Source organism: Lampetra planeri, chromosome 5 (genome assembly GCF_965212315.1).
Source record: "Lampetra planeri chromosome 5, kcLamPlan1.2.h2, whole genome shotgun sequence".
NCBI classification, from domain to species: Eukaryota; Metazoa; Chordata; class Hyperoartia; order Petromyzontiformes; family Petromyzontidae; genus Lampetra; species Lampetra planeri.
Genome location: NC_136111.1, coordinates 11,583,043 through 11,598,664, shown reverse-complemented (window position 1 = coordinate 11,598,664; position 15,622 = coordinate 11,583,043). Strand labels below are relative to the sequence as shown.

Genomic DNA, 15,622 nt, shown 5'->3' with positions numbered 1-15,622 from the left:
CTCCCTGGAGGAGGTGATTTCAGCCTTGCGGGAATTCAAGTTCCACCTCACCCCGACCACCTTTGTCACTCGGGGTGTCCCAGCCCGTAATAAATTGCCAACTTTACCAGATCAAAGGCCATCAATTTTCCAGCCAGCCATTAGAAAAAAATTAAAATAACACAGACCCCTTCCATTCAGCGGCAAAGAGCTGGCAGTGGAAGAACTTGAGCCTTCACTTGTGATCTATTGCTGAATTTGTCAAATGGGCAGCTTTGAGTTTTAAAGAAATGAAATATGTGAGGCAAAAAAATATATATATTTTAATTTACAATGCAGGTTACTGAGTGTACCGTCAACCGCGCTTTCATTGAATGAGATTGCTGCACAAATGAATAGTGTCCCATACCTTTAATGTAGGGAGAAGCATTCGGAACAAAAGGTGTCCTGTGTAAGGCTTGATAGCTTTTCAGTATGGCGCGGTTGTCCGTCCACAACCAGGTTAGCGTCAATTCATGCAATAGCACAAACGGGCAGATATGATGATTTACTCAAAAAAGCCTCAAATGAGTCTCAATACTGTTTTTTAGGAGGATTCTGCTTTTAATGTTCAACCAACTTTTACGGAGTATTTTTGAATGTGGCAGGAAACGAGACTGTCTGGAGAAAACCCAGAGATACAATGAAGACCCAGAGATACACTTGCCCCCACATTGAAACACTTTTATATACATGGCGTTTTTTTAGTTCGTGAGTTTATTTTCTGATTGATGTTTGTTTAAACAAAAAAATTAGGTTCCACGAAAATGGTTTGTATTATCCTTGAATCGGCCAGTCACAACTGTGAAACAAAATTCTAGGTTGATATGTTCCAGGAAATTGTCGGTGGGGGGGTATATACTTATGTAATTACAATGGATCTTAAATTCAGCATGCAAGTTATTTATTATATGGTAATACCACCCTTTGATAGTGTTTATTCTTATTGAGTTGGATGTGAATGATTCACCCTCCCTCAACACCCCCCCATTACTCATCCACCAATGTAATAAATTGCCGTGATTCCATTTAGGAATCGATTCCTATTTTAAAATTGTCGTTAATGGTCGCGCCTCTCAGTGGCTGCGGGGATGACGCGAATCCGATAACATATAACACATACGAATGGAAAATATAAATTCTTACACAAGTTATTTAATTGCATCCATCGTGAGGTTAAGAATCGGTGATAAGGTATTTATAATTTCACGCCTAATGTTCGGTTTTTAACTCGTTAAATACTGAAAACATCATTATCATAAGATAGCCAAATTTTTTAGAAATATGTAAACTACACAATGATCTAAACATATGAATATATTTTTCAGGATAGTAAATCCTATGTAATAATAGGATTCATTGTAAGCATATAATTAACATTATATATTTAATAAGCTTGAAATAATTCCAGCTCTAAGGTAGTGCGAATTATTTTTAGTATTTTGATGCTAAAACTTAGCTATCCCTCGTAGTTATAAGAAAATAGCTATCTTTACATGAATCAGTGCAATACACATTTTTACGTTGCATGGATTAAGCTCTGTCGGGAGAAAATATATATTAGTAGTGAATTGAGAGGGTGAAACAGATGGACAGAATCATTCAGGGGAAGGTGGCAGATAGTGAGAGAATGGGTGTGTGTGTGTTTGGAGAGAAGTGACAGCCAGAGACAGAGCACAGTTAAGAGCAACGACAGCAAGTGGAAAAAAATAGATATATTGAGAGTGAAAGCAAGCTGCATAGAGTGAAAGAGCAAGCTATGGAGGATAGAAAACGAGAGCGCAAGAGTGAGAGCGCGGGCACGGAGCGAGAACGCAGAGGAGAGAGATGGGGGGAATAGAGCGGGAGATGGGAACAAAGCTGTTCTTGTGGCAGCCAAAGCACAGGGGCTTTCCATCAGATGTTGCTCCCATCCTCTCCACGGACGCAACCAAGAAAAGCATCTTTATTCACCCGTTCCGTGAAACAAACTCAACATTGTGTCCCCCCCCCCCCCAACTAATAAATGACAAGTTTGTGCAGATTATTTTTTAAGCTTTCACGAAACAAGCTCTCTCTTTTTCCCTGGGCCCACAATGTTGTGCCACCTTGTTCGAAAATGTCCCAAAAATGTATCATCTTAAAAATATAGCTTTCTCCCACATTTAGAAGAATTTAATTACACAAGCAGCTGAACTGACGTCCTCCACTCGAAATTGTCCTTTACATTTTAAGCAATATAGCTATAGCTCAGAGCATGTTTATACTCAGACCTACAGCAGTTCCAGACAATTTCTCCATTCAGAATGCCTTGAAGAAGCACATTCGCAAGTGCTTTCAGCCCCAAAGAAAACAATGCATTCAGATGTCCTTGATAAGTATTTGGTTTTTAAGTTAGCTTTGGGGCACTCTGTAAAACAAGAGACCTGTTGTTAACATATGAAGCATCAGCAACTATTATTACAGAAAGTATTTTTTAAGGGATAATTTATTGGGTGAAGTTATAATGAATATTGTGCACAGGAAACATTGGACTTTCATATTTAAATATGCTAAGATGATCATGTTGGGGCATTCGATGTACATTAAAAGCAGATAATATTTTTAGATTTTTACAATTGAGAAGCAGAGATAGAACTGCCTGCAACAGAGAAACTTAGACATTGCAATTCAGATATATACGATTTTATTTCAGGAGGCCGGCATATTTCTTTATATTTAATATAAAACCGTGTCCGCAACTCATACACGATTAAAATATATGTCTTATAATCCCTTAATAATTATGTTCACTTTCAGAAACTAATTTGCTAGCCATCATATTTCCGAGCAGTTTTTTTGTCATTACTTCAAACATAAAAGAGCCAAGTACACAAACAATAATCCACACACATGCCGGTACTAATGAGAAGACACACAATAAGTGTCTGTTAAATAATCTTAAATTAAAGAAGAAACACTAAAAAAGTGGCATTGTCTGGCGGATGGATGGATGAGGAGCGGCGTTGTGTAGTGACATACACAAGCGTCTCTGTCCGAGAAGCGTGGGGGGCTGCCGAGTGATTTACGATCAGAGGGAACCTTTTCTGAAAGAAGCATTTTGTGCAGCGGCCGGGGCCAGGCGCAAACTTTGTCTTTCATGGCAAAACAATTTCGCCTTGCATGCGGCAGCGCACTGGATTTAGGTGACCTTATAATGGCCTTTGTAAATCCGCACACCCCCACAAGCGCCACCCCCCCCCACAAGCCACACTCCTCTCGCCCCCCCCTCCCCTCGTCCCACACAACCTTTTTTTTGGTAATGGACTCCGACAAAGGGGGCGATTCATGAGACCCTTGGCACAGGACATCGGGCCACTGCCGGCTGCAGAGAGGCACAGAGAGAGAGAGACCCTCTCAGGAAGCTTGAAAGAGATGTTTTCATGGGGAGGGCACAGAAGAGCAAGATACTGAAGCACGAACTGCCGGCCACAGCCCAAGAAGCAGAAATCGATGAACGTGCAAGAGCACAACCAGACCCAGCCGCGTTCACGCGCACGGCGCCTGTCTCGTGTGGCGCAGGTGTCGTTTGATCGGTGACGAAAGGTGGATTATGTTGCACAGTTGCGGCCTCGGCAGAATTGCCAATTAACTGGTGATTGGTCACACATCCTGCGACTAATTAAAAACTCAACATAGCATGCTAGTTTTAAACAAGCTGCATATATGCGATACAATTATTTTTTAACGGTAATGGTAAGGATAACTATAATGTGTAATTATTGAGTTGCTGTTAATGTTTAAATGAATGGCATGTGCATGGTTGTAGCTGAAATTATTTAATTACTTTATATTTTGCTGAGATATTCACTAATTCTCAGTTAAACTTGGGTTTTTTTGCAAACATTATGAAAATCTACATTTTCATAAGATTTCTGCATTACATTATTCTCCAAATCACTTCACTCATCTGCTGTATCTCAACTTGTTGAACCTTTGCATGCCACGAAACCGAAATCCTTTGCCTAATTCAGTCCTTAAACTAGAACAGAAATGGAAACCAGTTGAGGTAGCAAAATTCGATGACATCAATTTCCTGTGTTACCAAAAAATGTGAATTAATACTTTATAACCCTTTTAGTGAATGGCCATTGCATGAAAATGGCATTCTGCATATGATTATGTATAATAGTTGTATGCTCTATAAAGCCAATAGACTAAACAATATTTTATACTTATACATGGAGTGACAGATTTGAGCCCTGTTGATAATTTTATTTTAGCCACAATATGGTCACATTCGGTAGAACTAGCAAGTGTAATACTTTATATGAGACCATGGATCCTGAGTACAAGCATGGAAGGGAGTAAACGCATGTATCTATAACTTCGATTCTGGAGCGTCCAGTTACGCACAGCGCTGGTTGAAATTACCGAGTGATATCGGAACCAGTCCTGGGCTTCCCCACCTTCACCAACCTGGTTTGGCCTTGTGGTGCAGTGAAGGCAAACATTCCAGTCGATTGGCAAAGAGCTATACATGCACATTAAATATTGACCCATTATTTAACTTTAGAATATCAAGATGAAAAGCATTCAAAATCAATTATAGTAGTCATTTTTATGATTCTTTTCGTATTATTTAAAAGTTTTCAAAAATACAAGTTACTACCCACACAATTGCACAATGGGGTCAGTGCTAATTTACATATATAGACATATGCCAGTAGTGGACATTCCACATTCATAAGACGGGTGCACTTCGTGACAACCACTGTTGACTTCCCATGAAAGCGGTATTCGAACATTGATTGACCCATAAATTGATGATGGGCTGAGACAACCCTGAGCTGGTTTTTGCATCCATTAGATTTTGAGTGACACACTGCCACACACAGCATTATACAATAGGTAAATCTATTGCCACAACATTGTTACGAGATCCTTGTTATAATTGACCAAACTCTGATCGTGATAAAAAACTAAAACTTTGGTAGCACCAGCCCAGGAAAGACACACGTGGATTTATATCTGCTGGAGGCAAAGGTGTAATTATCATATATCTGTCATTTAACAAAAACATGTTCATATTGTGATTGTGTATATTCAAAAGGTGAATATTGCATTCACACGTATGGCAATATAAATTGACACACAACGCATGGTGCCTTGCTCGTTTAACTCTCTCTTGTAAATTAAAACCTTTTTAATTCCATGTTAATCTCCAGTCAACGAGCAAAAAACGTATTCAAATCTCAGTTGTACACAGAGATTTAGACTGTTAGAGCATGACGAAATTTTAGAACATGTGCCAAATTTTAAATGAAAGGAGTGCATAAAACTTAACTCAATTTAAGAGGAATGTCCCCATCTGTAATTCGTTAACATCAAAGCCGGTAGCGTTTTATGGACCTACACGTAAATAGCAACAAGCCGGGCAGGTAATAACACCTTTGACCTCTCTGGGTCCACCTCTCGCCCGCTGACTGGCAAACACAAGGAACACAGCACGACGCTTGAATTATGGGCAGACAGACGCCTTTGTCAAGTGAGTGCCACATGCAACAACAACAACAACAAAAAAACAAGGAAAACGAGTTCTGCCACGGCATGCTTGGGGGACAGCAACAGACGCGCACGTGTTCTGCACGCCGACATATCGACAGCGACACAATTTAGTAGTTGTCTGCGCTGTGGTATCACCTGCCACCTTTCAAGAGTTATGCGCGCCTGTTAATCAGGAATCCGTGATACGATGAGGTTGAGTGTTTATGACATATCAACCGAGGAAAAATACTTGTATAAATGTTGACTTAAAGCTTTCGTGGCTGCAGGATTTCATATTCTTTGGGTCTTTCGGTAAAGTCACGGAGATAAAAAAAAAATCACGACGTTTCGATCGCAGGCCTGATGACGATTGCTTGCGTTGCGATCGAAACGTCGTGATATTTTTATTTCGATCTACGTGCCTTTACCGAAAGACCCCAAAAATAATAATTGTATAATTGTGTTTATATTCATGGTATTGCTGCTGTGCTAGGACGACTCATAACAGCTCATCGCAAGTTCGGGTGACAATTACCTTAGTTACAGATTTATGAGCGTTTAGCGTGACCGTGACTCAATTAGTAAAATCTGGCAGAAAGGCGTCAAAGTCGACTAATGTCGTGATGCGTGTGCCAGACAATGTGACCGCGTGCGCGTCGCGTGTGTGTGCGCGCGTGATTCACTTACCGTGTGCACGCGCCTCGAGAATGGGACATCCCGCGGCGAGGTGATGATGTACATCCCAAGACGCGGGCGAGACACGAGGGGGCTCATTCGGATGTAAGGAGCCGAGTGAGCACAGCGCATCCCAACTCACAGCGCATCCCAACTCACAAATCCTCGAGGTACCAATGAGCCGTGTCTTCTTCAACCCGGCGTGTAACGTGTATACATCCAGCGGGGCACCCCACACATCCGTACAGCCCCACACATAGCCAGGGGTCTGACCTCCGTTAACCGCAGCCTCCTCTGTTCTTTCATTTACCTAGCGAGCAACATTTCGCGTGACCTCGCGGCCAATTTGTGTAATTAATTAACACGCACGCAAACATCTGCCTCCGTTGTTAATGATCCTCCATTCCATTCGGTCACGCGGCGACCACCGCTCAATGAGCTCTCCCCGTCCTCTTCCCTTTGAGAAAAGGAGGGCTTAAGAACATCCGAGGACGACACAGCCGGGGAAGCACGGCTTTGTCTCTCCGTCCCGACGTATCCGAGCAGACGAGACGAGAGCGCAGAGGGATGGAGTGAGAGAGCGACTGAGCCTGGCCGCCGGGGGCATTCGGCTCTTCTGTCTGGGCGGGCAAACGAGCTGGCGTGCGGTGTGAAGAGCCGTGAGCCTGGGTGAGTGAGCGAGGAGCGAGTGTGTGGAGAGCGAGAGAGAGAGAGGGATGGAAGGGGAGGGGAAGGAGCGACCGACTGGTGCTTGTGCACGGGATGCGAGCCGGGGGAGGTTTGAGTGCAGCCTCGCAGCAGCGTGCGATTTGGCTCCGCCTCTGCATCCCCCTCCACCCCCTCTCACCCCATGCACCGGTGTCAGCTCAAGTGTCAAAGCAACGGAGGAGGAGGAGAGGGAGGTCTCACTCGCACACCTCGTAATATCGGGCCATTGGTCACACACACGTCTAATACGGGAAAGAAAGGGGTTCTTCTTCTACCGCTGGATATGTCCCGGGTCGCTGGTAGACTGGGCTAGGCACGTCGCTAGTAGCCACGGCCATAGCAGGGAATGTACATCGGACGTGGTGTGCCGGGTGTGGAAATATTTCCAGCGTCTCCGAGCCAGGACAGACCCGCGTGTGTGTGTGTATGTCTGTATGTTGAACTTCTATCGCACCGCACGTAGCCAAACGTGGTAATCGGACAATAGGGCAATAAACTAAACACGCAACAACAACAAAACTGCTCTAAAGAAATTAGTTTTCAATCGAGATATAAAAGTGCACAGCTCCAGTGGCTTCCTAATATGGGAATTAAAAGCGTTCCGCAGAAGCGCATCTGAAAGCGCGCAATGGAGTGACCGCCTTTGTTCGATGGCGAGCCAAAATCCGCTGCTGTGAAGATGACCGGGTGAAAATAAGCCCTGACATACAGAAACTGTTACTGAGCCCAGACCCAGACGTATAAAGCCCAGAGCCGTCAGCAAAGATCATGCAGCAGATAAGGGGGGGGCAGAAGAGGAGAAGGAGACGTGCTTGTTTTGAGCGAGGACTGAGAGAGGCACTTCGGGAAAGAGACGTTGAGAGGGAGTTTCCGAGCCAAGCTGCACGAATTGCTGGTGAGAATTCTCATTATGCTCTAGATGGGCTAAAAAAATGTTGACATTTTGGCATAAATGTAGTCGAATCTATACTCATAACGAGAAAAAATATTCGGCGGAAAATGGTAACTTTTGAATTTTTGCCCGAAAAAAATATATATCCAGAAGGTTTATTTGGTTTCACTTCTATAAGGCAATATCAGGCTAAGGTTCTATCTACGGTGATTTAAATCTCGCGCTTAACACTGACAATTTACAACCTCCATCCTCAGTGAACCAAGTAATTCGCCTTCGGTGGAGGGTGACGCTAAAGTCGATAGAAATCTGGCAAAGGCTGCTACCGGTTACGACTAATAAAAGTAACAGACGAAACGCAGCAGACACTCAATCAAGTATGCAGATGCTTATGCGAGTGTCGGCGTGGGGGTGTTTGTATGTGGGGAGTGGTCGTATACAGCGGTGAGCGCGCTGAGCCCCGAACCCGGCCACCCGAGTTCGATTCCCGCTCACGGCCAACATCAGTGACGGTTATCTGAGCCGGTCCTTGGCCTCCCCTAGGTCGACTCAGCCTCAAATTAGTACCTGGTGCGGTGTGTAAACATCGCCACTAGGGAGATAAAGGCGGCCGGGCGTGGTGCTGGCCACCCACCCCCTCGTGTGCCATGCCGTCCGTCATAGGTGCTCACTAACAGCACTTGCCCCAACAGTCTGTTAAGACTACCGGGGGGATCTTTGTAATTGTGTGTATACACATGCGTTGTGCAGTTAAGAGCAATTAGTTTATAAATTTGATTTCATGGATACAAATTGTCCTCAGAAAACTGCCCGTTTAAAATATTGTTTCAGTAAGCAAACAATGTCATCACACATACATGAACTTCGTAACTTGCTTGCTGAATAAATATCGGCGACATCACAATAAGCGAGGGTGATTTTTAGTTTTTGACTCGGGATTTCAATTTTTGCTCGTACATTTACGCGTCGAATAAAGTGTCTTCTTACACATCGGTCGAGCACGACTGGAACACGTAATGTGACAGCATGGCAGAAAGAACATCCTCCTTGAAGTCCGATTATGCTGAAGCAGACGGGGATATGAGATATGTGTTTATTGATATTAAGCACTGCTTCGCCTGAGCTGACTGCGAACTCCAATCCTCGCGACCAAAACCACGGTCGCTTTTCCACGCATGCCTAATCTTCTCCACGTGCACATCACTGCGACGTCAAGTAAAAGGGGAGGCTGGGGTGGGGGGTGGCGCTGCGGTTAGCGCACTGCGCTATAAACGCAGCCACCTGAGTTTGATTCCAGGCCAAGGATTAAAGTGGCGAATGATCTGCTGCGAAGCGCTCCAAGCCCTCTCCCTCAACACCTCCGATTAGCACGGTTGGCTACGTCCTGTGCGAAATAAGTTCAACATACATACAACCCCAGAATGTCTCCTTAACCATCTAGAACTGACCAGCGTAGTGAAGTATGGTCAAGCAATCCTCTCCACGATTATTGACTCGGCTAGGAGGGGGGGGGGGGGTCTTTATTTATGTATGTTTATGTTCTTTAATCCAGCAGTAGCTTGACAAAAGGGCTGTGAATTAGAACCATTCTTACGTCAGGTGAACACAATTTATGGGAATTGACGCAAATACAACATAGCATTGACGTTGACAATGCTGCACAACCTGTGCAGTGTGATCGGTGGTTTGTGCAGGCGGCGTTAAGAATCGCAGAGACCCGCAGTTGTTGGGATACTGTGTTAATCACAGGGACTACAATCGTATTCAATTTTCAATCGTATTCAATTTGCAAAACAGGTGGGTTTTTTTAACGTAACGTTATTGGATTAGAATAACTTACGTCTCTTTACCTATCGGTGATAAAATATTTTCAGAATTCTGTTTACATATGAAGGAAACTAAGAATCAAACTAAATCGTACGTGCAAATATCATAAAATTGCACTGCATATTATGCATTAGCCTACCCGATGCTCTATGTAAGCGACATTGAATGCTAATTTTTGATACCTTCATATGAAATTAAATTTTTACTTAAAACTTTCGTGACTGCAGGAATTAATATTCTTTGGTTCTTTCGGTAAAGTCACGTGGATGGAAAATAATAAAATAAAAATAAAAAATAATCAGGCACCCGATGCCGACCGCTTGTGTTGCGATCGAATCGTCGTGAGTTTTTTTAGGTTGTATTCTTTCATTATTTGTATTTTATTATTATGAAATTGAATGTCACAATATGTTATAAAAATGGAATTCGGCAAGCTGGATGCGTATTGCTAACACAAAGAAAGAAAACGAGACGAGAATAGGGTGATTGCAATTGGAAATTGGGTTTAATATCTGTCAGGACTTGCAATTGGTAACTTGTGCAATTTGTACTCATATGTGCTTGAAGCATTGTGGTTCCTTTCTATGTTTTCACGTGCAAATTCAATACAGACGTCGTATAACGCTTATTGCGTGGAAAGGTTTCATAAAAGATGTCTCAAACGTTATAAATTTACCCAATAACAAATGTATTTAAAAAAAAAATTAAGTCCAAGCGTATATTAAACAAACAAAATCCCAATTCGTCTGCGTAGTGCCAATCATTTACACAGGAAATTATCACCGAGTCTCCAGCCTCATCTGCAGGAGGATCGTTCGATGCAGAAGTACGTCCCAGCTACACACGAAACGTCGCCCATTACGTATATTTATATGCCTTTCACGGCAGTGTTATTGGCCAAAGTGCCATGTTTTATTACGTGTGCTTGTGCACCACTGCCAACGCAGTATCGCAATTGTTTTTATTTCAACATATAAATGCTAACAATAGGGCAGTCACAACACTTGCCTGGGCGTTGCGGAGTGGAAGTGGGGGGGGGGGAGTATTAACTCGCGCAGGTGTTCAACTCAGCTTCAGCTCGGAGCTGTTACCTGCTCCTCGTAGCATGCGGGGGGGGGGGCGTAACGAACGCGTAACTCACAACCATTCTCTGCAGAGCCACTGTTGTTACATCACTAGCAGCAGCCTTGGTCAATCCACTGCTCGATGAAGGCTTCCCCAAGCGGCAGCGATCTCTCACGACCCTGAGATGGAATAATCGGTCCAGCACCCGTTGCATGAGCTGATGTATTCGCTCCAACGCCTCCGAGGTGAACTTTTCTCTCTGCCGCATGTCCATACCTTGGCCGTTGCTCCGTCATTATTTTCGATAATCGGCCATCAGCATCATCACCAAGCCCACTTACTTTTCTTAACAGTTTGAATCATGCCGTGAACCTGTTCTCTAATACACCGTACACATGTTCCTCTTTTCTATCTGTCAGTCAATTCCAAGTATGAATTTATCCCAGACGTCTTTTTACCTTTAAATGTTTTGTTCCATTTTTTAGTTTTGTCGAAAAAAAATATAGCCTGCACCTAAAAAATAAGCTGTCTTGTCTGAAATGTTCTCCTGCGCTCGCTTACCCGGAGACAATAGAGGGTTTGTGTCGGGAAAACCCAACAAAGCCAAGCTACACAAGCATGCAGTGCGCGTGGCTTGCTCGTCACTGCATGGGGCTGAACGCTGAACCGTTTAAACAGCTGTAAGGAAGCGAATATGCTCTATGCACGCTCTGGAACGCTCCACTGTAACTGTATAAGGCCCCAGGGAAAATGCTATGGGGAATAAGAAAATAATATATATTTTTAAAAAAAGTATTATTATTGCGGTAATATGCAACGATAAGGTGGGTGGCTTGGCTGTGTGAGAGTTCGGAAATGTATGGAATTATTTGAGGAAATTACACCCACCGGCGCGTGGCTGTTATACGATGCCTTGGTTTGGCTCTAGGAGCCTCACAAATGATAATAGATAGAGGCGTGGAGCGTAAAATACGAGGCATCTGGGATCTCTGATGGCAATCGTAGCGGAATTTACGGCAGCTCTTACAGACGTCGATGTGTAAAAATATTAATGCAAATGTCGACGTTATTTAAACACACCGAGGGTGGAGCGGTAGCTCGTGCACTCACTGCACTCTGAAGCCGGAGACCCGAGTTCGATTACCAGCCATGGAAAACATCGGTTCCGTGTAATACCTGAACTGGTCCTTGGCCTTCTCTCCCTTCACTACCCATCGATGACCAGAGTGGTGAAGTATGGTCCAACAGTTCCCATCGTGGATTGACAAATGACTGTATAGTATATTATTTTCTGTTATAAAACACATCGTAAGGGTACTTTTTAACAGATTAAATTCACAAAGGCTGCTCCGAAGCATATGTCATTCAGTAGGAGCTTATAGTAAACTTTCGTTCATATTGTATCATCTTTACGAAAGATGTAGGCAGGCAGACAGACGGAGAAAGCGAACACATTAACGCGTTCGAGGTAAGTTTGAAATCGTTAAATAGCGGTTGCACGTCACCCTAACACTCACCATCTCCTATGCTGAGTTGGGTCAATATTGGTTCTACTGTGGGTTGACTTTGGTCAAATTGTAATGTGATTACTTTACACATTAAATTTTTCTAGATTTGAAGTTTTCGTGACTGCAAGGATCCATACTCTTTGGTTCTTTCGGTAAAGTCACGTAGGTGAAAAAATAAAAATTAAAAATAAGAATAAAACTAGAAATAATCAAATTAAATTACGACGTTTCGGAAGCAACACAAAATAGAAATAATCAAATTAAATCACGACGTTTCGGAAGCAACACAAGCTTCTGTCATCAGGTAGGACAACCGCCTTTTATTTTTCTTCTTTTTTCTCACCTACGTGACTTTACCGAAAGAACCAAAGAGTACATTTGATTTTGTATTGATTCCATATGACCCTCACTCATTCTGCTACTCTTTGTGTGGTTCGGGCAGTCACAGTTCAAGTGCTCAAAGCCCCACTGGAAGGAATAATCGACTGATTTATCTTCTAAGCGGGTGGATTTGGGAGTCAGGTGCCAAATGATTAGAAGGTAGAAATTTTGAAGCTACGGTGATTACATTCATGCTTGCACCTCTGAATAGCACGGTTGACTATGTATCGTGCGAAAGAAGTTCAACATACATACATGCAATGCCAAACAAATAATTCAAATTATTGTGTAATAACAATTATTGCATAAAATGACGTCACGCACCTAGGGGGTGGGGGGGGGGGGTCAGACCTTTGTGACGATGTGTGACGAAGGGGGGGGGGGTTGAGAAATGTGACGTCACATCTAAATGCGCAACTTTAAATAAATATAGACAACACGTTCTACTTTATTAAATATACTTTTTAATAAATGTTTTCTCCTACAACATCAGAGTGCAGCGCCACATTAAATACGCACTACAATGACAATAGTTTAAAGCGATATGAAGCATGTTTTATTTTGGGGGGGGAGTGGGGGGGCAGAGCTTTGTGGCGTCATATTTGACGGGGGATCTGACTTTTTGTGACGCCGTGTGACGAGGGGGGGGGGTCAAAAATCGTCCAAAATCGCGTGACGTCATTTATGAACGGCCCATAATGCCAATTATGTATTTATTTAAACGCCTACACTGGGTCTCGTGACTCGTTTGGAAGAAGGGTTTTTACATTGTGAATGGCAGCCCAAATTATGAGTGAGCGTTTTTGCACGTAAGGGGATTGCGGGATAACCCTGAGAAAATCTTACTCACACGAGGGGGGGGGGGGGTGACACTCGGCCACTGCCATATTCAGGTCACACCTCGTAGCGCTACACCTGCAACGCCTGGCAAGCCCTGATGGTCACCCATCCACTTCCTAACCAGACTCAAGCCATCCTAGCATCTGACATCCGAGGAGAGCCGTGCTCTTTTTTTTATTGTCGTTGTAAGGCAGGCGTTTGTGACAAGAATTCATGAAAATTAATAACTCAACGCTGTTATTTTGTCTTTGGGTACTGGAACACGTAACAATGCACACCGTTTACATTCCCCAGTTTCTATAGAGCGTGAGTTATAATCACACAAACACACACACACGAACACACACGAACACACACACACTCTCACACACACGAACACACACACACGAACACACACAAACACACACAAACACTCTCACATACAAACACACACACAAACACACACGAACACACACACACACTCTCACACACAAACACACACCAACACACTCTCACACACACACACTCACACAAACACACACACACTCTCTCACACACACACTCTCACACACACACACTCTCACACACACACAAATACACACACTCTCTCACACACACACACTCTGACATGCACGGACAAGAGCTATGCGCAATATGCCTCTTGCATTTCGTCCGACCCGTTGCCTTAATCCGGATCATTTAAGCAACGCAGAACGTCTGTTAGCAATTAATCCTTTCAATACAGTGCAATGGTGGGTTTCAATGCACCGTGCGGCGAAAAGAGAAAAAAAAACACCCCCACGTCTTGGACTCACGTCGCGTCCAATGTCAACAAATTGCGCACCGTTACAGAGCCACTCGCTCAAAGGAAACACCTGCAGCTGGGATGCATAGCGCATGTGAAAATCCAACCGATTATATTATAGCCTACAGCGCACACATACCGTGTGTGTGTGGTGTGGGGGGGTATACAGAGAGAAGGGGGTGGATTTTTTTTTGTAAACACAAAAATGTTGTGGATTCCGATCCAACGTAAGGTAATTGCGAGCCACAAAGCCAAGTTGGGTTTATATGAATGCTGGGCCCCAATGGATCAATGGCAATACTGTTTAAAAGGTTTAAATAAGGCAGTTTGGTGAATTGGTGTGTTCGTGCACGTTTTGCAAGCATGTGCATGGGTTGACAAAGTGGGCGACGGAATGTTACGAACTTTACCCATCCGAGACAAGCGGAGGTCAAAACAATAATTATCTAGACCCCCCCACCACACACAAAACTAAGTCACTATGTAAATGAGTCTTCTTGTTTTGGAAGCATTTAACCCTACGATGCAGCCCTGGGTTCAACAAACCCAGCATGATGTCTTTGTCATACATGTTCCGGGTTCTCGCCTGATCTTACACGAGACATTTGACGTCAAATTAACATAAAGGGTCATCTTTTGTGCACAAGTATTCATACCGAGCTGCATGCCACGGGTCTCCCAATAAGGCGTAGATTATCATCGGACTGCATCAAGGGGTTCTGAATAACGAACGCTGTTGCTTCCAAGGTTATATTACAATATAGTCATGTGGGTCGTTGTGGAGCGAGGAGATAACAAAATAATTTAACGGACAATATGCCATCTTCCCATATTTATCCCTCCACGTAAAATCATTCAAGTAGTTTGTACTAATCCCATCAGCCACACAACCTTCTGGTAAGATGGTGTTGTCCTTCCTTCGGACCTCCGATTAGCACGGTTGGCTATGTACGGTGCGAAAGAAGCTCAACATGTGTACATCATCTCAGTGGCATTGGTTCAACACAAGCAAAACTGTGGGCCGGTTTTGGCATGCGATGTCTCATCAGCAGAGCCGGGCTTTCTGGAACTAATGCTGGTGAGATGCCAGGCGTGTATAGGCAAGGACTCGTATGTTAGATATGGGGCATAGTTCGACAAAACATCATGCAATACACAACGCAAAATAATCACTTGCGTCATTGTGGACAGAATACATCGTAACATAAATAAGTAGACGACACGCCTCCTTCACATATCCGTCATTTTATTGATTTACGGACGCCCATATAATCATGGCAATTACTGTTTGCATGTGAGTCTGCATTATATTTTAAAATAATTTGGGAACGTGAATATTTGTTGAGTGTGTTCTCTTGGGGTGTGGCACTGCATTGGATAGTCACTGGTGGTGCTCTTTTGATTGACAGAACAATATAT

The 15,622-nt window shown here is 43.5% G+C and overlaps 1 long non-coding RNA gene across 1 annotated transcript in view; it reads right to left on the bottom strand.

The window, feature by feature from the left end:
• The window catches only part of LOC144718868 (uncharacterized), a 120,241-nt gene extending 113,287 nt beyond the window's left edge, over positions 1-6,954 (bottom strand). Inside the window, exon 1 of the long non-coding RNA XR_013585483.1 lies at positions 6,211-6,954. This is a non-coding gene — a long non-coding RNA (uncharacterized LOC144718868). The remainder of the gene's footprint in view (positions 1-6,210) is intronic.
• Between the last annotated feature and the right edge of the window lie 8,668 nt (positions 6,955-15,622).